This window comes from Podarcis erhardii (genome assembly GCF_964252035.2).
Source record: "Podarcis erhardii genome assembly, chromosome: 3".
NCBI lineage: Eukaryota > Metazoa > Chordata > Lepidosauria > Squamata > Lacertidae > Podarcis > Podarcis erhardii.
This window is the reverse complement of record NC_138507.1, coordinates 114,876,222-114,903,542: the sequence shown is the minus strand read 5'-3', so window position 1 is coordinate 114,903,542 and position 27,321 is coordinate 114,876,222.

The following is a 27,321-nucleotide window of genomic DNA, read 5'->3' as shown; positions in this document are numbered from 1 at the left end:
CAGTTTGTCAGTGTCCTTCTTGAACTGTGGTGCCCAGAACTGGACACAGTACTCCAGGTGAGGTCTGACCAGAGCAGAATACAGTGGCACTATTACTTCCCTTGATCTAGATGCAATACTCCTATTGATGCAGCCCAGAATTGCATTGGCTTTTTTAGCTGCCGCGTCACACTGTTGGCTCATGTCAAGTTTGTGGTCAACCAAGACTCCTAGATCCTTTTCACATGTACTGCTCTCAAGCCAGGTGTCACCCATCTTGTATTTGTGCCTCTCATTTTTTTTTATTTTTTTTTTGCCCAAGTGCAATACTTTACATTTCTCCCTATTAAAATTCATCTTGTTTGTTTTAGCCCAGTTATCTAAACTGTCAAGGTCGTTTTGAAGTGTGATCCTGTCCTCTGGGGTGTTAGCCACCCCTCCCAGTTTGGTGTCATCTGCAAATTTGATCAGGATGCCCTTGAGTCCATCATACAAGTCGTTGATAAAGATGTTGAATAAGACCGGGCCCAAGACAGAACCCTGTGGCACCCCACTAGTCACTCTTCTCCAGGATGAAGAGGAACCATTGATGAGCACCCTTTGGGTTCGGTCTTCCTTTCATTCTGCTTCCTTAACTTGCTCTCAATGATGTAATCCTGTTTGTTTATATTTGATCATTCCAATTATATCCCGCCTTTCCTCCACGGAGCTCAGAGTGGCATACATGGTTTCTTGCTTTGCCTTCTCTCCTCACGACAACCCAGTGAGGTAGGATAGGCTGAGAACGTAAGAACAAAGAATAATCTGCTAAATCAGGTCAGTGGCTCATCTAATCCACCATCCTGTCATCACAGTGGCCAGTGATGGCCACCAACTTGGATGGGTTGGACAAATTAACAGAGCAGAAGGTTATCAATAGCAGCTTTCCACAATGGCTATCCTCTGTCTCCACATCTTTTGAATACCAGTTGCTAGAATATCCTGGCCTCCTTGGTGGCCCAAATAGGACTAATTTTATCTAGCTAGCCCTGGTGATCATCTAATGTTTATTTGGATGGATTTTCCCTCAAATTTGAATTTATTGTTATTCATGCATTTATACTGTATTTTATGCTGGTTTTTTTGTTGTATCACAATTAAGTGTTTTAAATTTGTTGTTAGCCACCCTGAGCCTGGTTTTCTGAACTGGGAAGGGCGGGGTATAAATAAAAAAAAAATTATTATTATTATTATTATTATTATTATTATTATTATTATTATAAACCTCAGGAAGGGAGAGAGCTTTTGCACTCCAATCTTCCTCGTGGGCTTCTCACCAGTATCTGGCTGGTCATTGTGAGAATAGGATGATGGAGTCGATGGGGCATTGGACAGATCCAGAAGGCTCTTATGTTCTTACCTAAAAAGGTAAAGGGACCCCTGACCATTAGGTCCAGTCGTGGCCAACTCTGGGGTTGCGGTGCTCATCTCGCTTTATTGGCCGAGGGAGCCGGCATACAGTTTCCGGGTCATGTGGCCAGCATGACAAAGCCGCTTCTGGTGAAGCAGAGCAGCGCACAGAAACACTGTTTACCTTCCCGCCGGAGCGGTACCTATTTATCTACTTGCACTTTGACATGCTTTCAAACTGCTAGGTTGTCAGGAGCAGGGACCGAGCAACGGGAGCTCACCCCATTGCAGGGATTTGAACCGCCGACCTTCTGATCGGCAAGCCCTAGGCTTTGTGGTTTAACCCACAGCACCACCCGCATCCCTATGTTCTTACCTAGTGTACATTCATTCATTTAATTGCTACAAGAGGCTTCAGTGTCAAGGCAATTTTGTGGGGAGGGGGAATTTTTCATTTTACATATGCGTACAAGTGTGTACGCTTATTACTCCTTCCCAAATGTTCCCAGTTCTGCTCTTGAGCACTGGAGAATATGATGTTGTGATCAGAAGCAATTTAAAGTCAGAGGAAGCCTTGTTCTCTCTGAGAGTCTCTGCTTCGCTCCGGAATGGGCTTAGAAAATTAACATGTTATGTAATTAACAGCAAAACCAGGGAGTCGCATTGGTGGCATAAAATCAATACAAACAAGGACCTTCTGCACTGAGTCACCTTTGATTCATTCTCCATGAGCACCGCTAGTTACCCATACTAAGGGCTGCTGAAATTGGAATTTCACCCAAAAATAAAAGCTGCATTTTCTTCTCGCAGAATTAGCATAACCCAGCACATCTGAATATTAAATTTTAAAAAGGGAATTCAAACCGCCCCTGCGTTATCAGCGGAGAGCCATGACATGGGGCTGTTGGTGGGTTTTTTTTGTTTTTTGTTTTTTTTGTTTAATCGGTTCTGCTGCATAGATGTAATTGTATCAATATTTTAATGCTTGATCCATATTGCCCATGATAAATTGGGCACATAAATAAAACCTACCCAACAATGCCAAAATGAGCAAATATTCAATTGCTGATGAAATAATTGCATGTGCTAGATCTTTATTACACTATGCATTATTTAATTACAATGATCAGAATCCTTTGCCAAAGTTTTTTTGGGTTTTTTTTTTTAAAAAAAACACGATTAGGGGAAAAAGGGGGGTTTCAGTATAGTGGATCTATATATTTGATTTACACTTTCGATGTTAGCTTTACATTAAGAATTTATAAGGCATCCATTCAGAATGGTGATATTACGACGAGTTTATTCCTTTTGTAATTAGTGCGGTCCCCTTAAAGTTCTCTGGCTACAGGAGATAATATTTCAGGGTTTTAATGAGCTTTTTAAGTATAATTGATGTAACAATCATCAAATTACACATTTCTACCTGTAGAATAATGAAAGAAACAATTTAATGAGAAATGCAATCATTATTAGCAAATGAGCTGCTAAGCCACCGCTGATGACATTAAAGAAAAAAACATGTAATGGTAGAAAACTAGTTTATACATCCACAGCTTTACAGAGTAATGGCACATCTCAGGTTTTCTATTTCCATTTTTATTTTGTTTAGGGCTGCACTCAATATTCTCTCGTTTCAATTTTCAAGTTGAAAATAGCTATTCTCGTGCAGTAGAAGAGAATCATAATGTTGGAATGGACCTCAAATGGCATCTTACTCCAAGCCCCTATCGATGTAGGGGGTATCCCACACCATGATTTGCTTTTTAAAAAATAAAATTTATTTTTGCATTTTCTATTTTACATAAACAAATGAATTAAATACATAAACATATACGCCCTTTTGACTTACCTCCTCCACATTATGGATCCTAATGTAATGATTTCCCTCTCTGCATCTCTTTCATAAGTCTTTTTTTAAAAATAAATCCTTTGTCAATCCATAGTTCAATTTTTTTACTACAAGTTTTCTGTCAATCCTTCCAACGTATGTAATTGTTTACAATAGCTTTTCAAATAAATTATAAACTTTCCCCATTCTTTATTAAAGGCCTCCTCTTCCTGGTTTCTAATTCTTCCTGTAAGTTTTGCCATCTTGGCATAGTTCATCTATTTTGTCTGCCACTCTTCTTTGGTCAGAGCTGTATCATCTTTCCATTTCTGGGCTAACAGAGTCCATGAAGCCGTGGACAGGTACATAAATAGTTTCGTCTGGTCCTTTTGAGTCTCTGGTCCTATAGTACCTAAAAGAAAAGCTTCTGGTTTCTTAGGAAAAGCTATTTTCAACACTTTTTTTCAGTTCGTTATGTACTATTTCCCAGAATATCATATTACGTGACCATCACATATGATAAAAGTACCATCTTTTTCTTTACATTTCCAGCACGTTTTAGATTTTGATTTAGACATCTTAGCTAATTTGCTAGGAGCTAAATACCAACGATACATTATTTTCATATAATTCTCCTTCAGAGTGTTACATGCTGTATACTTTAATGCTGTTGTCCATAGTCTCTCCCATGCTGCTAATTCAATGTTCATGATTTGTTGACCTTGTTCAACACACACTCTCTCTCTCTCTCCTTTTTTTTTTTGTTGGATGCTATTTTTCACCTTTTTTTTATTAGCCACATGGGTGATCCCAACCAATCAGATATCATGCCATTGAACAAGATGATTTCACAATGTAGCCAATCAGACCTGGCTACGTGATCATGTCACCCAAGGTAATGTCATGCAAGTAAGGATTACATAATGACACATGGGTGATCCTATCCAGTCAGGGAGCACAAAGTATGAACGGGACATCAGAATTCTATTTAGCCAGTCACAATTGGCTACTCTGTGATGTCAGTGAAAGCACATCCCCCTCCTCCCAAACTCCAATGTGGCTGCACACTGGAGCTACACACTCCATGGGTGACACAAATACTTCTGGGCCAGGCCTGAGTCTTTGTGTGGCGAGTTCCCGCCTCCCACCAGTAGAAATAATGACACAAGACACCATTATTAAGGTTAATGGGCTAAAATTGGCCACAACTTTATTGGTTACAGGTGATGAGCGGTATTGGCTCAGGCATTGGTCCTAATCGACTATCAGGCTTCAGTCTGTCTGCCGGAAGGCCGGAAAGGGTTAACACGAGCAGGGGGAGCCCTGCTGATGCACATCAACTAGGCACTCCCCCGGGGTCACCACTCGGGGGCGTGCCTTGGGCCCTGGCCGCCATAGGCTTCGGATGGGGCCACACCCCCCAGAATCCTTTACCAGACTACCCTTCAGTAACTTGGGTAGGTGATGGCGCTCCTCCCCCCGCCATTCATCTACATAACAATACCCCAACCAATGCCTAACCGCCAAACCACTGAAGTTGTGACGATTTGCTACGAGGTAGGCGAAAAAACCAAATGGATGGTGCCAATTTGCCAAGTGGAAAAATTCCTACCAGGCCCCTTAAGTCCATAGCAAGGTCAAAACAGAAACCTTGAAGGGTGGGTGGGTGGGAAATTCCCCAGCTGATCGGGGCAAAAGAGGATGCTCCTCTGCCACGCTTGCCTTAAATGTGCCAAGCCACACCCCCTGAGCCAGCCGATTGGCTGGCCAGGGGAATGACGCGACAGAGGATTCCCCTGATCGCACGGAGCTGGGAGCCAGCCTCCGCGTGAGTGTTGGGGGCGTGACGTCCGCAACACCACCTCCTTCCGAGGTAGGAAGTGGCTTTGCCTGAAGACCAGTCAAAGGATGCCTCTTCTCCCCCTCCTTATCTGCATACCTACCATACCTTGTGTGGTTGGCTTCCAGGTCCCTTGCCTACATGCTGTCTTGCTATACGCCTACATTCATGTTCCATACTTTTCAGCTTGAGCCCAAGCTTGTGGCTGACCCTTCTGCCCTGTGTTCCTCTGGCCTCTCTCCTTGCCTACACCCTCCAGTACAATTTGCCTCCCAAATGACCCTGATTCCCATTTTGCACAAACTTTTCCTGGCACCATGTCACATGCCATTTTGCCTGTGGCCCAGCACTGAGAGTTGTGGCCTCCCCAATAGCGATTGCACCAATCGCCTGGTTTGGAAGATAAAGGATTTGTCTAGCTCCTAATGCTTTGATGCAATAAGAACCAAACATAATTGGGGAAGCATTTCCAAATCAAAATGGAAGGCTCCTGGACATCATTATCACTGGCTGAGGATCTACCGATGACTAGTGACATTGGACAGCTTCCAGAAATGTGTGCCCTTAATTCCAGAGCAGATTAATTGCAAGGTGTCCTCTAATAAAGGTCTCCTTCAGGTCCATTAGCCATGCAGTCAGTTCAGACCGGTTTGGTTTCTCTGGGATCAGGCCAGCGGACAACAAAAGTTGAATGGTACAAACCTATCACAAGATCATACCAATAGAAGGACCTTGGTGTCAGAGCTCACTAGGTGAAACTGACCTTAAGGGAGTAGAATCAAAACACCTGTGGTGTTTGTGTGGTTTTGAAACCCGAGGTGGTGATATAGAAGGGAGACCGATGAAGGAATCTAGGAACTGCTCTAGCTGGTCTCATTTATGGGGGTAATTGAAGGAGCTGTTACCACCAGTCCATTTAGCATTTCCCTTGCAACATCTTCTCCAGGCTTCCTTTATTGGCTCACGACAAAGATCTGCTGGTGGCTCACACTGAAGAACATTAGGATGAGATAAGCTGTCCCTGTGCTTAGCTTTACTCATCTGTTGTGTTGACTGTGCTTATCGGTGAATATTTGCAAAATTAAAACAGCAACGCAATAATCTCATATGGGTATTATGCAAGTTCATCATTAATGGTTATCATCAGCCATGCTTATTCAGAGGCTCTAAGTAAAGGATGCTGGGACAGATAACAGGGAAAGGCTATTGCCTTTATGCCCTGATCAAACTATCAACACAGAATAATAGAATTATGGAATAGTAGGGTTGGAAGGAGTACAGAGGGTCATCTAGTTCAACGCCCTACTATGCAGGAATCTCAACTGAAGCATCATAAAACGAAAGCAATGCAAGTAGAGCCATGCAGCATGGATTGGACTGAAGGCCCATCTAGCATTCTGTTCCCACAGTGGCCAGCCAGATGTCTATGATGCCTGCAAGCAGGACATGAGCACGATAGCTCACTACTCCATTTTTCAGAGGCAAACTGGGAGGGTTCATTCTGACCGTTCCATCAGCACAAAAACTTCTGCTTGCCAGATGGGGAAAAACCCCACTTTCCTCCTCCTCCCCTACTCCTCTAGGGGTTTTCTTAGCTCTCCAGAGTGGATTTGAAGTAGGAGAGGGAAAGCCCCATTGTGCTAGCAGGAGCCCTAGTGGCTTCCACTAGCATGTTATCTGGGTTGAATCTGGACCACTGTCTTTCACACCAGAAGAGCATCAGAAGCTGCTTCTTATGTGGAGTCACATTACTGGTCCATCTAGCTTAGCATGGTCCACACTGCGTGGCAGCAGCTCTCTGGGATTCCAGATGGCCAGTCTTTTCCCAGTCCTACCCACCCCCCCCCAGCTGCCAGGCACCAAACATGGGACATTCTACGTGCAAAGCAGATGCTCTACAACTAAGATATGGCCCTTTGCTCTAGACATCGTGATGGCACTGACATGATCCAGCAGGGTTCTTCTCATTCTGCTGTGATTTGTTGTTGTTTGTTGTTGTTTAGTCGTTTAGTCATGACCCCATGGTCCAGAGCACGCCAGGCACTTCTGTCTACCACTGCCTCCCGCAGTTTGGTCAAACTCATGCTGGCAGCTTCGAGAACACTATCCAACCATCTCGTCCTCTGTCGTCCCCTTCTCCTTGTGCCCTCCATCTTTCCCAAGATCAGGGTCTTTTCCAGGGAGTCTTCTCTTCTCATGAGGTGGCCAAAGTATTGGAGCCTCAGCTTCAGGATCTGTCCTTCCAGTGAGCACTCAGGGCTGATTTCCTTCAGAATGGAGAGGTTTGATCTTCTTGCAGTCCATGGGACTCTCAAGAGTCTCCTCCAGACCATAATTCAAAAGCATCAATTCTTCGGCGATCAGCCTTCTTTATGGTCCAGCTTTCACTTCCATACATCACTACTGAGAAAACCATAGCTTTTACTATACGGACCTTTGTTGGCAAGGTGCAGTTGTATCTGCTATGATACAGCTGACCTTACCTGCAACCGCGTCTTCCCTGCAACATCTGCCAAGGGCAGGGACGACGGGTGGGCAATAGAGGCAAGGAACCTCCAGGCCACCTACCACCATGCATTTCCATTGCTAAGAAACAAGACCGTTAATTCTCATCTGCTTAATTCCGGCTCAGCGTCCCTTTTGATATATCTTTGATAATTTCCCCTCTAATTAGAACGAAAATAATTTTTCAGTGCACTTTTGCAATAAAAATATTTCCTTATTTCTCATTACCGGTGGAAGACAATCTCTCATGGTCCCTGCCGCACGCCTTCCCTTCTGTATGGCTCACGCTTCTCCCCTTAGCATTTAATCTCTTCATAGTCTGCCAGTGTCAAGAGGTTCAGATTAAGCTTGTTAAAGATCTGCTTCACTCTTACTCACTGATGATTATTTATTTAGCAGTTTTATGTAACCCTGTCATTGATAAGCACTCTATTAATTTGCTGAGGGACAAATCAACTCTAGTTATTTTTCTACCAGCTATTAGATTCAGTTGGTGGCTGTTCGCAACAACAAAAAAACCTCTTGCCCGTTAATTATAAATTATGGGTCCTCTTTACCTATATTAATTGATATCTCCTCGGCTTTGTAATACTAGACAAATAAATTGAAGGCAAGATTTATTAGGCAGTATAATGTCTTGTGTCTCTTGATTAGTACTCTTTACTTTCACAACATTTATACTTGTTTAGATGGATTTGACGGCATCACACTTGGTTCAAGAGCCAGTCCCGGGGTTGCATTTTAATTCATGGGGTGCTGGAAGAGGAAAGAAACAAATGCAGGCATGCCACATGTTTGCTCAACCCACACACCCAGCTTAAATGCTCTCTTTGCATTAAGAATGTAAGAAGGGACTGCTGAATCAAGCCAATGTCCTGTCTCGTCCAGTATCCTGTTCTCAAAGCGGCCACCAAAATGCCTGTGGGAATGCTGCAAACTGAATCCTATCCCAAGAGCCCTCTCCCTTCCAGTGGCTTCCTGCAACTGGTATTCCAAATTATTGCAGGCTCTGACCACGCAGGCAGAGCACAGTAACCGTGGCTGATGGTCATCAATGGCCTTCTCTTCCATTAATTTGTCCAGTCCTCTTTTAAAACAATCCAAGTTCCATCCGAGTGTAGCTCAGCTCCAGCACCTCTCAGGTGGGCACCATTGTCATTCCAAGAGAACAAGGGAGAAGTTCGTGGTGAGCCCTGGCACACCTCTTTTTTTAGGAAAATAGCACAGGATATGGTGAGCATTGAGGTGAGGGTGGGGTGGTGATTTGGTGGTGGATCGAAATGGGAAAGAAGTTCTGTTTGGTTCACAAATGATGGGCTGCATCAATAGGAGTATAGCGTCTAGATCAAGGGAAGTAATAGTGCCACTGTATTCTGCTCTGGTCAGACCTCACCTGGAGTACTGTGTCCAGTTCTGGGCACCACGGTTCAAGAAGGACACGGACAAACTGGAACGTGTCCAGAGGAGGGCAACCAAAATGGTCAAAGGCCTGGAAACGATGCCTTATGAGGAACGGCTAAGGGAGCTGGGCATGTTTAGCCTGGAGAAGAGGAGGTTAAGGGGTGATATGATAGCCATGTTCAAATATATAAAAGGATGTCACATAGAGGAGGGAGAAAGGTTGTTTTCTGCTGCTTCAGAGAAGCGGACACGGAGCAATGGCTCCAAACTACAAGAAAGAAGATTCCACCTAAACATTAGGAAGAACTTCCTGACAGTAAGAGCTGTTCGACAGTGGAATTTGCTGCCAAGGAGTGTGGTGGAGTCTCCTTCTTTGGAGGTCTTTAAACAGAGGCTTGACAACCATATGTCAGGAGTGCTCTGATGGTGTTTCCTGCTTGGCAGGGGGTTGGACTCGATGGCCCTTCTGGTCTCTTCCAACTCTATGATTCTATGATTCTATGACCTGCTGAATTTTCACTCCCTGAAACAGTGGGCAAACCCAAATGGAGCTTATCCTTCAAAATCCCAACCTCTCTGAAATTCACAGTGACGTTCTCCAACCAAAAATGGTAAACAAAAAAGTCACCTGTTATTTATTTATTTCTTTGATTTCGTTCCCTCCCAAAGGAGCCCATGAGAGGAAGTATGTGGAGAGGCTAAATGCTAAAATGTGTGTATTTGGAGCAATGCTCATTAAAATGCTGATAAATTTCAGGGAAGACTTTTCTTTAAAAATAAATAAATAAATCATAAACTGATGCGGAAATGCTCCACCTTCATTCACTCCTGATGCGGGGCAATGAATAACTGAGAAACAAACCAAAATTGACTAATTTTCCATTCCTAGTGGTGGGCACTAATGACCCATACCTGGGAGTTTATCTATTCTCTGAAGTGTGTGGGGTGTGTGAGTTAGAATAGATTCTTTTTTATTTCCTCTTTCTCCGTTTCCTATTTTCATTCAGAAGAGATGCAAAACTGAGGCCTTGACCACTCGAGGTCACCCCCCAAAAATCCCATTAACCTTTGTAGAAGGTAGGCCTTAAGTTGGGTTAATTACGCATTATTGCTTCACAGTACCTGAAAACGTTTTGATGTGTCAACACTCTGGTCCTCCTTTCATTAGGCTAGACATTAAATATACCCCAAAACATGAGTAATGAGGAGAAAGTCCCTTTAAAAAGGTGTGTGGGGGGGGGGGAGGGAGTGCACACACAAACAGAAACATCTTCCAGCACAGAATGAATCGAGGAGAGAATGTCCTTTCTCCCCACACCAAAGTCCATTACACATGTTTATTCATGTACAAATCGACACATAGATGGAGCTGATGAAGGTTATGGTTGCTGGGCGATCAGTGTCTCATTTTTCCATGACCAAGCTCACGTTTATGGATGCTGGGAATGACAAGAGGGGAGAGTGCTGTTACGCTCAGGTTCAGCTTACAGGTATGCTCATAAGACCACTGCCTTAAAAAGGTAAAGGGACCCCGACCATTAGGTCCAGTCGTGACCGACTCTGGGGTTGCGGCGCTCATCTCGCTTATTGGCCGAGGGAGCCGGCGTTTGTCCACAGACAGCTTCCAGGTCATGTGGCCAGCATGACTAAGCCACTTCTGGTGAACCAGAGCAGCACACGGAAACGCCGTTTACCTTCCCTCTGGAGAGGTATCTATTTATCTACTTGCACTTTGTGCTTTCGAACTGCTAGGTTGGCAGGAGCTGGGACCAAACAACAGGAGCTCACCCCATCACAGGGATTCGAACTGCCGACCTTCCGATCGGCAAGTCCTAGGCTCTGTGGTTTAACCCACAGCGCCACCCGTGTCTTATACAATCACAATTCCTCCCCACTTCTCCATCTCTCTCTTCCAACAAGCAGTTTAGAGGCTCAGAGCCAATCCCCTGGCTCTCATCCTTCTTTCTCCAGGGGTTCCCCACCTGGTTCCTCCCACCATTCCTCCAGTGTGGTGTAGTGGTTAAGAGCAGTAGACTCGTAATCTGGTGAACCGGGTTCGCGTCTCCGCTCCTCCACATGCAGCTGCTGGGTGACCTTGGACTAGTCACACTTCTCTGAAGTCTCTCATCCTCACTCACCTCACAGAGTGTTTGTTGTGAGAGAGAAAGGGAAAGGAGAATGTTAGCCGCTTTCAGACTCCTTCGAGTAGTGATAAAGCAGGATATCAAATCCAAACTCTTCTTCTTCTCCGTCTAACCAGTGCCTGACATGCCTCGTCTCTCCAGGACACCCCCTCACAGTCTCTGCATTGTGCCCCCCCTCCCCTTGAGGGTATTTTTGCCTGGCTTGGAAGATGTCCCTGATCTCTTGTTTCCTTGGGCAGAGGGGAGTGTGCAAGTGCGAAGAGAAACCAGCCACCACCTGAGGCAAAATTTACAGTGGTTGCTCTGTCCGTTTTTGCCTCTGACCTTGATTCCCACTGGCATGTGGCCCTCAGGAGGCTATAGATCATAGAACTGTAGAGTTAGAAGGGACCCTGAGGATCACCAATCCAACCCCCTGCAATGCAGGAATATACAGCCGTCCCATACGAGGATCGAACCTGCAACCTTGACATTATCAGCACCATGCTCTAACTGACTGAGCTATCCAGGCTGTAGACTGCAGGACATAGCCAAGGTAATTTGTACCTTTATTCTGTTGATAGCATTTTTTTTTCTACCACTACTGCTGCTGCTACAATTTGGAGAAGGTTTGCAAAAGCACAGAGTAATATCTTAGTTTGGAGCAGGCAGGTCTGCCGGTCCATGAACTCCAGACTTTTTGCAATAATTTGGGTCATTTCCAAAAGGAATGCAACACCAGGTGTCAGTGGTGAAATGCCCAGAGGCAGTCAAAATACCTGGCTGTGTCACCTTGTCCTGCTAATGATCCTTATATATTTAAACATAAACATAATAAAAATAAATAAATGCTTAGCCAAGCAGGACAGCTGCATATGCTTACCTGGGGATGAGTGCCTCTGACTTGCTGCTCTGAGAGGGAGAGAGGAGAGAAATAGATGTCAGCGATGGTTAAACCAAACAAAAAACAAAAAAAACCCCCAACATATGGGATGTATTTGCAAATGTTTCCCCCGCTCCCCAGTCAAAACCTTATCAAAACTTGCAAGGTAATTGAATTTTGTTTTTATCTCTAGCAATTTCCCATTGTGGAAGTCTGGAAAAGGGAGTGAGCGTGTTTCTACCCTGAGGTACCCAAAAGTAATACAAAGGCTTCCATCCCAGTCTTATTTTTACCTGGGAGTAAGGCCACCCTTAAGATCCGTATAGTAAAAGGTATGGTTTTCCCAGTAGTGATGTATGGAAGTGAGAGCTGGACCATAAAGAAGGCTGATTGCCGAAGAATTGATGCTTTTGAATTATGGTGCTGGAGGAGACTCTTCAGAGTCCCATGGACTGCAAGAAGATCAAACCCATCCATTCTTAAGGAAATTAGCCCTGAGTGCTCACTGGAAGGACAGATCGTGAAGCTGAGGCTCCAATACTTTGGCCACCTCATGAGAAGAGACGACTCCCTGGAAAAGACCCTGATGTTGGGAAAGATGAAGGGCACAAGGAGAAGGGGGCGACAGAGGACGAGATGGTTGGACAGTGTTCTTGAAGCTACCAGCATGAATTTGACCAAACTGCGGGAGGCAGTGGAAGACAGGAGTGCCTGGCGTGCTCTGGTCCAGGGGGTCATGAAGAGTCAGACATGACTAAATGACTAAACAACAACAACAGCAAAGGCCACCCACTCCAATGGAGCTCATTTCCAAACAGACATGCACAACACTGTGCAATAACCCTGCTACGGGTGGGGGTGAAATTTGACTAAGTTTGCATGTAGGGACAAACCGACATAATTTCCACCTTCTGAAACAATATGCAAACTGACAAATAGGCAGCCTTTGAAATTTGCACTTCTCAGATTTTTGCAGCGCAGCTCTCCTGCCACGTAATCTGACCCAAACTGTGCATACTAGGGTAAAATGTGCTAATATTAGTGAAAGTAGCAACATACAAAGACGCATCATATTAGCATTTGTAAGAATTAGATTGCGTAGTGTGACAGCAGCTTTACTTTGGAACTCCCTGCATATTGAGATCAAGCAGGTGCCTTTACTGTGCTCTGTTTGGTGCCTGCTAAAAGCATTCTTGGGACATGGGTGGCGCTGTGGGTTAAACCACAGAACTTAGGACTTGCCAATCAGAAGGTCGGCGGTTCAAATCCCCGCGATGGGGTGAGCTCCCGTTGCTCGGTCCCGGCTCCTGCCAACCTAGCAGTTTGAAAGCACGTCAAGTGCAAGTAGATAAATAGGTACCGCTCCGGCGGGAAGGTAAATGGCGTTTCCGTGGGCTGCTCTGGTTCGCCAGAAGCGGCTCATGCTGGCCACATGACCCGGAAGCTGTACGCCGGCTCCCACGGCCAATAGAGCGAGATGAGCGCCACAACCCCAGAGTTGGTCACGACTGGACCTAATTACTTTACCTTTACCTTAAAAGCATTCTTGCTTTGACAAAACTGCCCCTGCCTGAAACCCATTCAGTGTAGACAATTCTGAGCTACATGGACCAGTGACCTGACTCAGTCTGAGGCAACTTCCTATGTTTCTCCTGTGACTAATTTGTAGATACATGGCTAAGGATGGCTCTTCTTTGCTTGAACTTGATGTTCTACCAACCACACAAGACTGGTTCAGGACTTTGGACAGAGGCCAAGAGAAAAACATTTTTGGCTATTCCAGAGTTCCAGCACAGGGCCTTTTGCTCTGTATACTGGAGGGAAACAACCTAAGAAGACCCAATCAGGTGAGCTCTGTTTCCCCCCTCAAAAGAGTTTTGTTTCGGGGAGGGAGCAGGAGACCTGCGGCACCGAGTGAGAAATGTAATTGTCCATATAATCACTGTTTCCGGATCTGACATTGCTCCATGCCCAGCACTTAATCGGGCTATTTGTATGCTGCACATTAATTCTTGCAACACCCCCGTTGGTCGCGGAAGCATTATTATCCCAATTTGACAAGTGGGGGATTTGACAAAACCCCCCAAGGACGCCCAGCAGGCCACTGGCAGAAGCCAGATTAGACCACGGGAGAGACATCCACCCAGCCTGAGGTTCTCAGTGTCCACTGGATTGGACAACGTTTTCTCTCCGGATGACATCCATTAGAAGTTTCGCCTCCAACTATTTCCCACACCGAGCAGGTGTTGCCCACCTTTTCATTACTCAAATAACAAGAGGAGTCCCAAAGTTAAGATGCTATTTGTGAAGCAGGAGGTTGTGAGCTTGAGCTCCTTCCTCAAACAGAAAGGGGCTTCAGATTCTAGTAAACGTAAAGGGACCCCTGACCATTAGGTCCATTCGTGACCGACTCTGGGGTTGCGGCGCTCATCTCGCTTTACTGGCCGAGGAGCCGGCGTTTGTCCACAGACAGCTTCCGGGTCATGTGGTTAGCATGACTAAGCCGCTTCTGGTGAACCAGAGCAGTGCACGGAAATGCCGTTTACCTTCCTGCTGGAGCGGTACCTATTGATCTACTTGCACTTTTACATGCTTTCGAACTGCTAGGTTGGCAGGAGCAGGGACTGAGCAACAGGAGCTCAACCCATCATGGGGATTCAAACCCCCAACCTTCTGATCAGCAAGCCCTAGGCTCTGTGGTTTAACCCACAGCACCACCTGCCGGTGCTATTTTTCTAAGAAAAAGAGGCTCCCTTGTTCTCTCATAATGGCAATGGCACCCACCTGAGAGGTGCCAGAACTGAGTTCTGGCGAGTTCTGGCTGAAAAAAAGCCCTGACCCTTGCGTTTCCAGACAAAATCATGCAGTTGCTGACACGTTAACCAAAGGACACAGGTGCATTGGTTTCACCGTGGCTACAAACCCTTGAAATTAATGTAAGAACACAATAGGAGCCCTGTTTAATCATGGGAGGAATACAAGATTTGGACATGTAGCTACCCAGCAGCTAAGCTATAGCTGCTTCCTGGGAGGGCGTGGGGAAGGAGGTGAATGCAACGCAGGAGCATAATAATAATAATTTTATTATTTATACACAGCCACATCAGTGGGAACACTGGATTGTCTCCATTAATGTGCAAACACAGCACCAACCTCATCACACCTCATCCCTGGGCAGGAATTGAAACATAGAGACCCACACAAGGTCATCTTCCTTTCCCCGAAAACGTGAAATGTGAAATCTTAAGTGGGTTGTGCTTCCTCCCCTATATGCTTATCTTAATTTTCATATTTCAGGATGTTGAAAACTGCTTTCTTTGAAATATGAAGGGGTGTAGGAAAAAATTAAGAGGTCTGGAGTGTGGAGAACTATGGCATTAGCAGACTATGAGATATGGCAGCAAACAATGACTTTTAGATGGCTTTGAGAAATGATTGGACAAATTCATGAGGTAGTGGGTGGGTGTTTTAAAGCCCTGATAGTTTCCTGGAAGCTCCATGTTCAAAAGCATTATTGCTCTGAGTTCTGAATGAAGGGGTGGGGGGGGGGAGAGAGAGAGAAGAGCCATTCTGGAATGATGTGTTGTCAACAACCCAACCCAGATAAGGAAAACACAGACAGATAGTTGACTCTTTATTGGCAACAGAAACGCTTATAGCAGCTTCCACGGTGGACTGGATAAACAACTTCTAGCCTCTAGGCAACTGTCTACAGCAGGTCTGGACCCTATGGAGCCGTTGCAGCAACAGGAGAACTTCTCCACTCTTCCGGCTTATATACCCTCGGCTCTGATGGGTTGTGTACTCGCAACTGGAGATTTCTGCACAAAAGTCATAGCTGCTCTTCCCTTTTCAACCCCCTCCTAGTTTTAGGAAATAGTGTGGCAGGGGAAGGTGGGGAATCTACTGACCTGTCATAAAATCACAGCGCCATCTAGTCCAACCCCATGCAGTGCAGGAATCTCAGCTAAAACATCCATGGCAGACCGCCACAACCCCATAGTCGCCTTTGACAGGACTTAACCATCCAGGGGTCCTTTACCTTTACCTTACACAAGTTACAATCCAAAGGCAAGCCCCACCAGGTCCCCACAGATCTGGGAATCGGGAAGAGAATGGGGAGCAAATCACTCCAGGTAGGATTAAGCCCTGCTAATTCTATGCTGAGAAAATGAACCGCTGAGTAGTAGCAAGTCCTAAGAACAAACATTAAGAGGATAGAGCAAGGTTAGAAGTTATTAAATTAAGCACTTGTGAAAACAAGCCTCCAAGATTGTCGATGTGATTCAAGTGGAGGAAAGGTTTCTTTCTTTTCTCTCCCCCCCCCCCTTTTCTTCCTAAGGTGTAGGAAAGAAAAACCACATAATTTCCCAGGGTACTTGTTATTCTTGCATATACATATATTTCTTTAAATATGTCAACAGGATGTATCTTCGTCGTCCGCCGGGAAGCAGGTCTGCGAACACAGCTGCTGATGCAAACAGAGAAATTACTCCGGCTAAGTCCTTCCCGAGAGTTATTAAGCTGTTGACAATATGTGAATCAGATGAATTTACCACTGGTTCAGTAATTGTCTTTCATATATGAACAACTCTGCCTCCCTCCCTCCCACAACTTTTATGATTCATCATATTTATTTTTTGTTTCCTCAAGCAACATCTTTTATTAGTTGCACACTCACTACCGAAAATTTAATTTCTGCGAAAGAACAACAAAGCAGTTGATTATTATTATTGAGAATCTGGTACAACACACAGTGAAATAAAATCTATAAGGCATTAAAATGACAGATTAGGCGAGGGCTGTGCTCATTTACAAGTGTTAGAACATCATGTTAATGCCTCACAAGCACAACATAAAATGAAAATCAAGTCTTTCATGCTGCTTTACTAATTCCACAAAGCTCAGAGGAGCACAAACTGTGGGCCTTGTTAAAGTGGCAAGGTCCTTTTCTAATTTCCCCGGCAGAAGATTTGTCGCTAGCGCATGTGAAGCGACCTGGCATAGGCTACCGGTTTCTGACAACCACAGCAGTAGGAGCTGCTGTTATTATTATGCTCCAGCCCTGGGCAGAGATGCTTGAAGCACGTGCATATCAGAGACTTGGAGGCGACAGGGATCCCCGCAGGTCATCAAGTCTGACCCCCAACCTGGGGAAGGATCATAGCTCAGCAGCAAAACAGCTGCTTTGCATGCAGAAGGTCCCAAGGTTCAATCCCCAGTGACATCACTAGGTAGGGCTGGAAGAGACTGCAGTCCTGGAGTCCAACCATCTCATCCTCTGTCGTCCCCTTCTCCTTGTGCCCTCCATCTTTCCCAACATCAGGGTCTTTTCCAGGGAGTCTTCTCTTTTTATGAGGTGGCCAAAGTATTGAAGCCTCAGCTTCAGGATCTGTCCTTCCAGTGAGCACTCAGGGCTGATTTCCTTCAGAAGGGATAGGTTTGATCTTCTTGCAGTCCATGGGACTCTCAAGAGTCTCCTCCAGCACCATAATTCAAAAGCATCAATTCTTCGACGATCAGCCTTCTTTATGGCCCAGCTCTGACTTCCATACATCATTACTGGAAAAAAGCATAGATTTAACTATACATATTTTTGTCAGCAAGATCAACTCTTGAGTGATGTTTACCTTGTGGTCTACTAAAACCCCTAGATCCTTTTCACATGTACTACTGGCAAGTCAGGTGTCCCCCCCCCATCTCATATTTGTGCAGCTGGTTCTTCCTGCCTATGTGCAGAACCTGACGTTCGTCCCTATTGAAATTCATTCTGTTAGTTTGGGTCCAGCTCTCCAATCTCTTAAGGTCATCTTGAATCCCAGTTCTGTCTTCTGTGGCATTAGCTACCCCTCCCAGTTTGGTGTCATCTGCAAATTTGATGAGCATCCCCACTATTCCTTTGTCTAATTCGTTTATAAAAGACCTCAAACAACAGCGGGCCCAGGACAGAACACTGCGGCACCTCACTTGTCACTTTTCCCCAGGATGATGAGGAACAGTTAGTGAGCACTCTTTGGGTTCAGTCAGCCAACCAGCTACAAATCCACAGAACAGATCTTTTCTCACCATATCTCTTTCTGTAGAACTATTTGCACAGGAATTGCTGGCACCCTTGAGATGCCAAACCCATGATGTAGTGCGATGGGGAGTAAAGTGGCCCAAACCAGGCAGGTGGGTTCACTATAGAAACTTAGTGGCCCTCAGCACACAGATCTTTTTAAATGCAGACTCTTCCTGTACTCTTTGCACAAGCCAATTGGGAGCCATCCCTAATTGTCCTTTTCTCGGTGAATGGAAGGGGCAATGCTTGCTCTCTTTAAATATGTGAAAACCATCCCTGTGTCCGTCTTCTGTATTCAGTGGTGGCTTGTGCCCATTGGGACTGATAGGGCGGAAGGCAGGGAGGCCAGCAGTAGGGGGCGCCGGAGAGCCAATGACAGGAAGAGTGACTCCCAGACTGTAAGGAAGACGGCAGGGAGGTAGGGGCTAGCTCAGGCAGACTGAGACTGGCAAGTCAGTGTTTCACTTGCCCTAATGTATCAGCCTACATTACCAATGTTATCGCATAAGTACTGTGTCCAGTTCTGGGCACCACAGTTCAAGAAGGACACTGACAAACTGGAACGTGTCCAGAGGAGGGCAACCAAAATGGTCAAAGGCCTGGAAACGATGCCTTATGAGGAACGGCTAAGGGAGCTGGGCATGTTTAGCCTGGAGAAGAGGAGGTTAAGGGGTGATATGATAGCCATGTTCAAATATATAAAAGGATGTCACATAGAGGAGGGAGAAAGGTTGTTTTCTGCTGCTCCAGAGAAGCGGACATGGAGCAATGGATCCAAACTACAAGAAAGAAGATTCCACCTAAACATTAGGAAGAACTTCCTGACAGTAAGAGCTGTTTGACAGTGGAATTTGCTGCCAAGGAGTGTGGTGGAGTCTCCTTCTTTGGAGGTCTTTAAGCAGAGGCTTGACAACCATATGTCAGGAGTGCTCTGATGGTGTTTCCTGCTTGGCATGGGGTTGGACTCGATGGCCCTTGTGGTCTCTTTCAACTCTATGATTCTATGATTCTATGATTCTATGATTATATAACCGTCTCATTTTAGGCATATATCTAGGCGTATGTGGTGGACACCCAGGGAAGCTGAATGCAACAGATCAAATAGAGCACTCCTTCACTCAGTGCATAGTTAAGTTATGGAACTCACCGCCACAGGAGGCAGTGATGTGTGCTGGGTCTGGGGGTTAACCCGAGCCACGCGGTCCAGGTCCAGTCCCGAATCCAAGGATTCCACAAGGAGTCAGTCCAACAGGGCCAAGGCAGGAAACCAGGCTATGTCAGGCACAGGGTAACAGGCAGTTTCCACCAAGCAGCAATGTTGCTCCTGCAACCGGGGGGGGGGGGTCCAGCAGCCTTTTATCTTTGACGGGCTAATGGCCAGTCCTGATCCCCCAGTGACTCACCTCCCTGTCTCACCTGAAGGTGAGCACTCCTCCTGCGAGTACTCAGGTCTCTCCTTCTCTCAGACCTTAGTCTCTGCAGCTCGGGAGACGTCGGTGGGTGACTAGACCCAGAGGCCACCTCAGCCTCTCCTGACCCAACTGGTAGTGGAGCAGCTACATGTGATGGCCCAGCAGAGGGGAACGAGGTAATCCCCGCATCTGGAGCCAGGGAGGCTCAGGCCCCTGACTCAGGCCAGCTGGTGCTTGTTGCAGGGGAACCTGTGCAGACTGGGGATGTTCAGAATCAGGCCCCAGACTCGGTTCAGATGCCGCTTGAGGCAGAGGATCCAGTGTGAACCGAGACTTCTCCGGTTCCGGTTCCAAGCCCGAGTCCCAGGCCATCACATGATGGCCACCAACTTGGTTGGCTTGAAAAGAGGATTAGACCAATTCATGGAGGAGAGGGCTATCAAAGGCTAAGCTCTACCTCCATAGTCAGAGGCAACAAGACTTCTGAATAATGGTTGTTGGAACCCACCAGAAGGGAAAGGGCTCTTGTTCCACTGTGAGAACAAGATGCTGGACTAGGTGGGCCATTGGCCTGATCCAGCCGCCACTTCTTATGTTCTTACGTTCATGCGGATTGCATATTAGAAACCCAACCATTCAGCAGCTTTTCCGGATATAGCACGGACCCTTCAGTAAAGCACATTCAGGGTCTGCATAGTCCAAACAACATTTTTGGAATGAAAAATAAACAAATATGTGTGAGCCTACGTTGGGTGTCATTTATTAGAAGGGGCTCTAGCGAAATGGACTGTCTAATTAGCAGCTCGTTCCTGCCTTCTGTTTAGACCACATTAACCATTTGGTTCCTTCTAATTCTTAAAAATAGTGGTGTGTGTGTGTGTGGAAACAAGTCAGTAGCAACTGTTGCTTTACTGTAGCGCAGGATATGACTTTGGATTTAAAAAAAAAAGAATTATCAAGGCTTCAGCCCCAGCCTTTAATGCCTACGCACTGAAAGAAAAACAAAGCTGTGGAAGAATAAACTGGAACTAGCATAGCCCTTGGCCCGACATTTATTAGCCAACGCTTGCGTCTTTGAGCTGAAACCCTCGGAGATGAAAGCTGTCCCACAGCCTGGTCTGTAACAAGTGGGCCTGCTAATTCTCTCTCTGTCTTTGACATAATGGTGTCTTTAGCCATCAGAAGCACAAACTATTCAGCTGCTGGTCTGAGAGCCTTGAAATAAATTCAGGAAATGGCAGAGAGATGACACTGCCACAGCCAAACTCAGTTCCAGGCTAGGCTTTTGATGGATAGAACTAAAAGGTATTAGGAGTTATATGAAACACACCTGCAGGACCTACTGATCATCTCTTTTGCAGTATGTGTGCAACAGCTGGTACAATGAGGTGGTTAAGTGCATCAGCCATGAGCTGGGAGGGTCTCCGGTTCAAATCTAAACCACTTCAGCTATGAATTTAGTGACTGGTTTTCAGGAAAACATGATTTCTCAGCCTCATCTTACCAACCTATGGTCTCTAAAATGGGGATAATGGTAACCTATGCAAAATACAGGTTTTCTTTTAACCAAGCCCAATTGAAGAAGACATATGAAATGGTGCTTTTCTGTACACGATAATCCACAATATGCATTTGGTCTCTTGTGCTAGCTGGGACATTGGTTTCCTTCCCACATGTAGTAAATCCAGTATGTTGTCATCAGCATATTGAAGCTCTATGATGGAAGTTATGGTAACCTTACTCTTTGCTTTTGGCCTAGTCAGATTAAAGAGCTTTCCATCTGTTCGATATATGATTTCTACCCTGGTGGGGAGTTTCCCTTTGACAATATGTAGGATCATGGTGATGAAGATAATAAATAGAGTTTGGGCTGATAACTGGGAAACACTGGCCTGTGAGCGCTCCAGTTGGAGAATAGCCCTTACCAAAGGTGTCATGGACTTTGAAGAAGCCCGAACTCAGGACGAAAGGGAGAAACGTGCTAAGAAGAAGGCACACTTGGCAAACCCTCACCATGATCAACTCCTGCCTAGGCCCCAGTGTGGAAGGACGTGTGGATCCAGAATTGGCCTCCACAGTCACTTACAGACTCACCGTTAAGACCGTGTTCATGGAAGACAATCTTACTCGGCTAGGAGTAATCACCAAAGAAGAAGAAAGTAAATCCAGTGGGATTGCTAGGAATTTAAGGATTTAAAATGTCCATGTTTGTTTACTGAAAAATTGTAATTTACAATCAAATGGATGCCTATTTTGATCAAATGTGCCATGGTTCAGGACTAAAGCTATAATGAAAAATGATGAAAACGTCATTTAAGACAACCCCTTCCTAGGGTGCGTATTAATGTATGCTTCCACCCCACACTACATCCCAAAAAGGCATATCCTCATTAATGTCCAGAGTGTTAGAATTCCTGCTCCATGATTGCAGTCATGGGATTGTCTATCACATGACGGTATATGTTTGTCTATCACATGACGGTATATGTTTTGACTCCACAGAGTGGGAAGTGATGGAGACAGGATGTTTGTGTTACTGTGTTCTGTGAAGTGAGACTATTGTCCTTTGTTCTTTTTCTCCTTGCTGTCTGATGCTGGAGAGAGAGGGAGCCATGTTGCAGTGCTCTGTGTGTGTTTATATGTAAATAAAGTAGATTAGCCAAAATGCTGAGTTGCTGGGGTTTCTGTCACGCACATGATGCACAAACTCTGCGGATCCCTAAGTTTGCCAATGTCTGTTGGAATCGGTCGCTGTGATGTTCGAAAGATGTTCGCTGTGATGTTCGAAAGAAAGATTTTGAAGCTGCTGAATGAATGACCAGGAGGGAGCGAACATGCCAGTCGGGCATGTGTCTCTGCCAGGGTCCTACTCGAGTGTAGGATGAACTCCTGACAAAAACAAGCATGCACCATCTTTTATGTGGCAGCCTTTTAGGTATTTGAAGATGGAAGAAGAAGAAGGAGGAGGAGGAGGAGGAGGAGGAGGAGGGAATAAGGGGTCCCTGTTTTCATCAGAGAAATGTTGGAGGGTATGCGATAAATACAACAACTCTGCGGGTCCCTAAGTGTGCTGGTGTCGGCTGGCATCGGTCGCTATGATGTTCAGGCTGAAGAAAGCTTATGAAGCTCCTGAACGATCGACCAGGAGGGATCGAACATGCCAGTCGGGCATGCGTCTCTACCAGGGTCCTACTCGAGTGTAGGCTGAACTCCTGACACAGAGAACAGTTGTCCAAGGCAGCAATGGGAATGTTTGCTTTCATATTAAAATCACTCATAGAATTGTAGGATATTAGAGTTGGAAGGGTGCCAATGGTCATCTAATCCAACCCCTTGCACCCCTTGCAAGGCAGGAATCTCAGCTAAAGAGATTTACTCAGCAAATTGATCCTGAGATCTGCTGAGCAATTTATTTCACAAATTGTCCCTAAGAATTCCTTTCTAAACTGAAATGTGGAGATCAAAGTCATCTTGCATTGGTAGAGCTCAGCCTCTCCAACCAAAGGCAGATAGCAAACTCAGGCACCAATTCTTAAAGTTAATTGATAATTATTATAATGACCAGTTGGGATGGAAACAAAGGAGGGTCCAAAAGTAGCTGAGCCAATGGTGCAGCCCTGATGCCGTCAGGTGACCATTGATGGACCTGGGCTGCTTTCACATGGCAGTTTATTCTGCTTTCCTGACATTTCCCTTTTGATATCTGCATTATATTTCTGCTTTCACACGATGGAAAAGCCCATTCTGGAACTATAGCACAACATAGAGCGAGTTTAGTGCTTATTTCTGTGTTATTTGCAAATGGACTTTCCTCCCTGCAAGCAAATAACATGGAAACAAGCCCTAAACTTGCTATATTTTCGGATGTGGCATGTCATGTGAAAGCTGAGGTATAATGTAAAAATTAACCGTTGGGGAAACATCAGGAAACGCAGCCTTCTGCTCCATTCCTCTGTATTTCTGGAAGTTGCTTTTAAGTCATGTGAAATACAGTGTTGCCTCACAAGACGAAAAGAATCCGTTCCGTGATTCTCTTCGTCTAGCAGTTTTTTCCTCTTGCGAAGCAAGCCCATTGACGGCTTAGCAGATTAGCGCTATTAGCGGCTTAGCGGCTTTTAGCGGCTTTTAGCAGCTTAGCGGCTTAGCGGATCAGCTGATAAGCGACTTAGCGGCTTAGAAAAAGGGGGGGAAGGAAAAAAACCCCGCAGGAACTCGCAAGACATTTTCGTCTTGCGAAGCAAGCCCATAGGGAAATTCGTTTTGCGAAGCGCCTCCAAAACGGAAAACCCTTTCGTCTTGCGGGTTTTCCGTCTTGCGAGGCATTCGTCTTGCGGGGCACCACTGTATCAAATATAATGAGAAAATTAGCAGTTAGGGAAACATCTGGAAAGTGGAATAAAGTATCATGTTAATGCAGCCCCAGTCTCCCAGAACAGCCAAGGAACTGGTCCTTCTTCCCACCTGAAGCCTGATCTTCATACTTTACCTTACCATTTTTTGCTCATAGGATCAAGAAGAGGGGAGAAGTGGTTTGTGATATCAAGGGTACCTGTCATCTTAACATAGCACAAGTCATCCTCAGAGAAGAATGTTACAGCCAGGTTTCTAATTATTATGGAAATCTTACAGCGTAAAATACTGTTGAGTCGGGGACAAATGAAGAAATACATATTATTATTTTTTTAAAAAGGCTTGGCAAAGTTTTGTTTTTTTATTGCAAATGATGCTAATGATATCCAGACTGTTCTAGCAAATTACGCCAGCTTTTGAAGTGCCTGATGCCTGCCAACCTAACACTGTTGATGGATGCTGACACTTTGGATCCCAAATCTCCTGTAAGAATATACAAAAGAAAGGAAAAATGAAAATGTTTAAATTTATGTCAACAGCATATTCATTCCCTGACATGGTAGTCACGGTTTGTTGGTCTTCTTTCATTTCTCTCTCTCTCGCTATTATTTCAGTTAAAATATGTATGTGTACCTATCCGATTATGGAAAAATAAATTAATTTTCTTTTTAAAGATCCCTGCATAACTCTTTTTTCTTGTTTGCTTTTCTAACCCCAAGAAGCATGTTTTGACAGTAGAAAAATGCCTAAAAGAGCTGCCTTTCAAAGGTGCATCTGTCTTCATCTTCAAAAGCTTTGAGGCAATGGGAAGTCATTTACCTAAGGTCCCATTAACTCCAAACATTTACAACAGCATGGTACCACTTTAAGTAATCATGGCTTCCCCCAAAGCATTCTGGGAGCTGTAGTTTGTCAAGGGGTCTGAGAGTTTTTAGGAGACCCCTATGCCCCCAACAGAGCTACGATTCCTAGAGTTCTCTGGGAAGAGAGATTGATGGATAACCCACTCCAGGAATTGTAGCTCTGCGAGAGGAATAGGGATCAGCACCTGTAATAAACTACAGGGGTACCTCAGTTTTCGAACAGCTTAGTTCACTAACAACTTGGAGCTCGAACACTGCAAAACCGGAAGTTGGTGTTCCAATTTTCAAACTTTGCCTCGGAAACCAAACATACTCCGTTTTGAGTCCCCCTGTGTTTCCTGTTGCACTGCTAATTTCCATCCCGTCCCCCCACTGTAATTCAAGCCTTCCGTTTCTGATTGCAGGGTACTAAGGTGATATTTGGAGATAATATTTGGTGCTTTTGTTTTTGCTATTTATTTTGCATTTTTTGTTTTGAGGATTTTTCAGTTAATTTGTTTTTCTGACTGTGTGGATCCCAGTTCAGCTACTGATTGATTGATTGATTGATTGATTGATTGATTGTGTGACTGTGGAAATGGATAAAAGCCCCCCATCCAAACAATGACTATCATCAGTGCAGGTAAGATTTTTTTTTAATTTTATTTTTTTATCCTCTACAATACTGTTTTATTTATTTTATAATACAGTACATTATTGCTTTCATTTTATAGATCAATGGTCTCATAAGATAGTAAAATTCATGTTAAATTGTTGTTTTAGGGGTTGTTTGAAAAAGTCTGGAATGGATTAATCCGTTTTGCATTACTTTCTTTGGGAAAGTGCACCTTGGTTTTGGAACACGTTGGTTTTGGAACAGACTTCCGGAACAGATTAAGTTTGAGAACCAAGGTACCACTGTACAGCTCACAGAATGCTTTGGGGGGAAGCCATGACGGTTTAAAGTGGTATAATGGTGATTTAAATGTATGGTGCTTATGTGGCCAAAGCCCCACCCTTCCTGATGGGGCCAGCACTTTGGCAGCAGTATGGGGTCTTGAGTCCTTGCAGACCACACCCAGCAACAAAAATTTCAGATCCAAAGTGGAGGAGAAGATAATCACTATTTTTTTTCCTTAAAAAACAACAACAGCCAGTAGTCTTTTTCTTAGTCTGTCCCCGGCCACACACACAAACACACATGCACACACACACACATCTTGGTTATAGGGGACTAACATGGCAGTAGCATAAGCACTTCTTCCCAGTAGGATGCCATTATGTGATTTCTGAGCAGCACTCTAAAAATGTGTGGTGATTACCTTTTACGAGTCATGCTAGCAAAGCGCTATATTTAAAGCAGGCACATAAGAGACACCTGCTGTTCAGGTGAGCACATTAGAAATACTCTCTAGATGCACGCAAGCACACACACACAAAATTAACAAGCTTCAGAGAATGCTGAATCACATCCCTCGACAGCGCCCACTCTTCAAAGGCACTGGAGAGAGAGAGAGAGAGAGAGAGAGAGAACGAACAGAGGAGAGGTGGGAAGGCTTGCTGCAATCTCTCGGAACCAGGTGTTTTTGTCATAATGTAAACACTTCTGCCGACGGTTTTCCACACTGGAAAATTTCAAGATTGCTTATTGCAGAGGGCGTGAGATGAACAAGCAGGGAAAAGAAAACTGCAGACAGGACTCATTTGGGATCGCCTTCTTGTAAACCCCCCTTGGCCGATTCTGGAAACCGGGTACTGCAACAGATGCGGCTGTTTATTCCGAAATCAGTGTGTGAAATTTAGGCTGCCTCATCCACTCTGCTCCAACAGGAAGCAATTGCTTCTCTTCCTTGGCATGTTCTCTCTCTCTCTCTCTCTCTCTCTCTCTCTCTCTCTCTCTTCTTCACCTTTATAAGGCGAGGAATGCCTCTCCCATCTCCTCATCTACATCCAAGCTGCCCCTTCTCTCCCAAGCCCTCTGGAAGGTTCCTCTTCAACCTCTGCAACCAAAATTATGTCTCTTTTCTTTGTCTTAAGGCCAATCCACACAGACCTTTTCATCGCACACTTTCTAGGCACAGGTCCACGTTTTAAAGCACACACTTCTTCTTTTTTTGCCCCAGTGCTTTCCGCGCAAAACCCTGTTCTTTAATGCTGAATCAGAACAAACAGCAATTCAGGTTTACCGTTTGCTTGAATTCAGCGATAAAGACCAGATTTCATGGGAGAAGTGCCTGGGAGGAGTGGAATAGCACTCAAACATGGCGCTTTAAAGTGTTTATCTGTGCCTAGAAAGCGTGGGGTGAAAGGAAGTTTGGATGAGCCCTCAGTTGGATTATATATTCTGTGGCAACAGACACATGTTCAGCAAATGGCTCAAAAGGGCTCACAGACTGATAAAACACAGTGATTAGCCTAGCTGCGGGTGGCGCTGTGGGTTAAACCACAGAGCCTAGGACTTGCTGATCAGAAGGTTGGCAGTTCGAATCCCCGTGAGGGGGTGAGCTCCTGTTGCTCGGTCCCTGCTCCTGCCAACCTAGCAGTTTGAAAGCACGTCAAAGTGCAAGTAGATAAATAGGTACCGCTACGGTGGGAAGGTAAATGGCGTTTCCGTGCGCTGCTCTGGTTCACCAGAAGCGGCTTAGTCATGCTGGCCACATGACCCAGAAGTTGTACTCTGGCTCCCTTGGCTGGTAAAGCAAGATGAG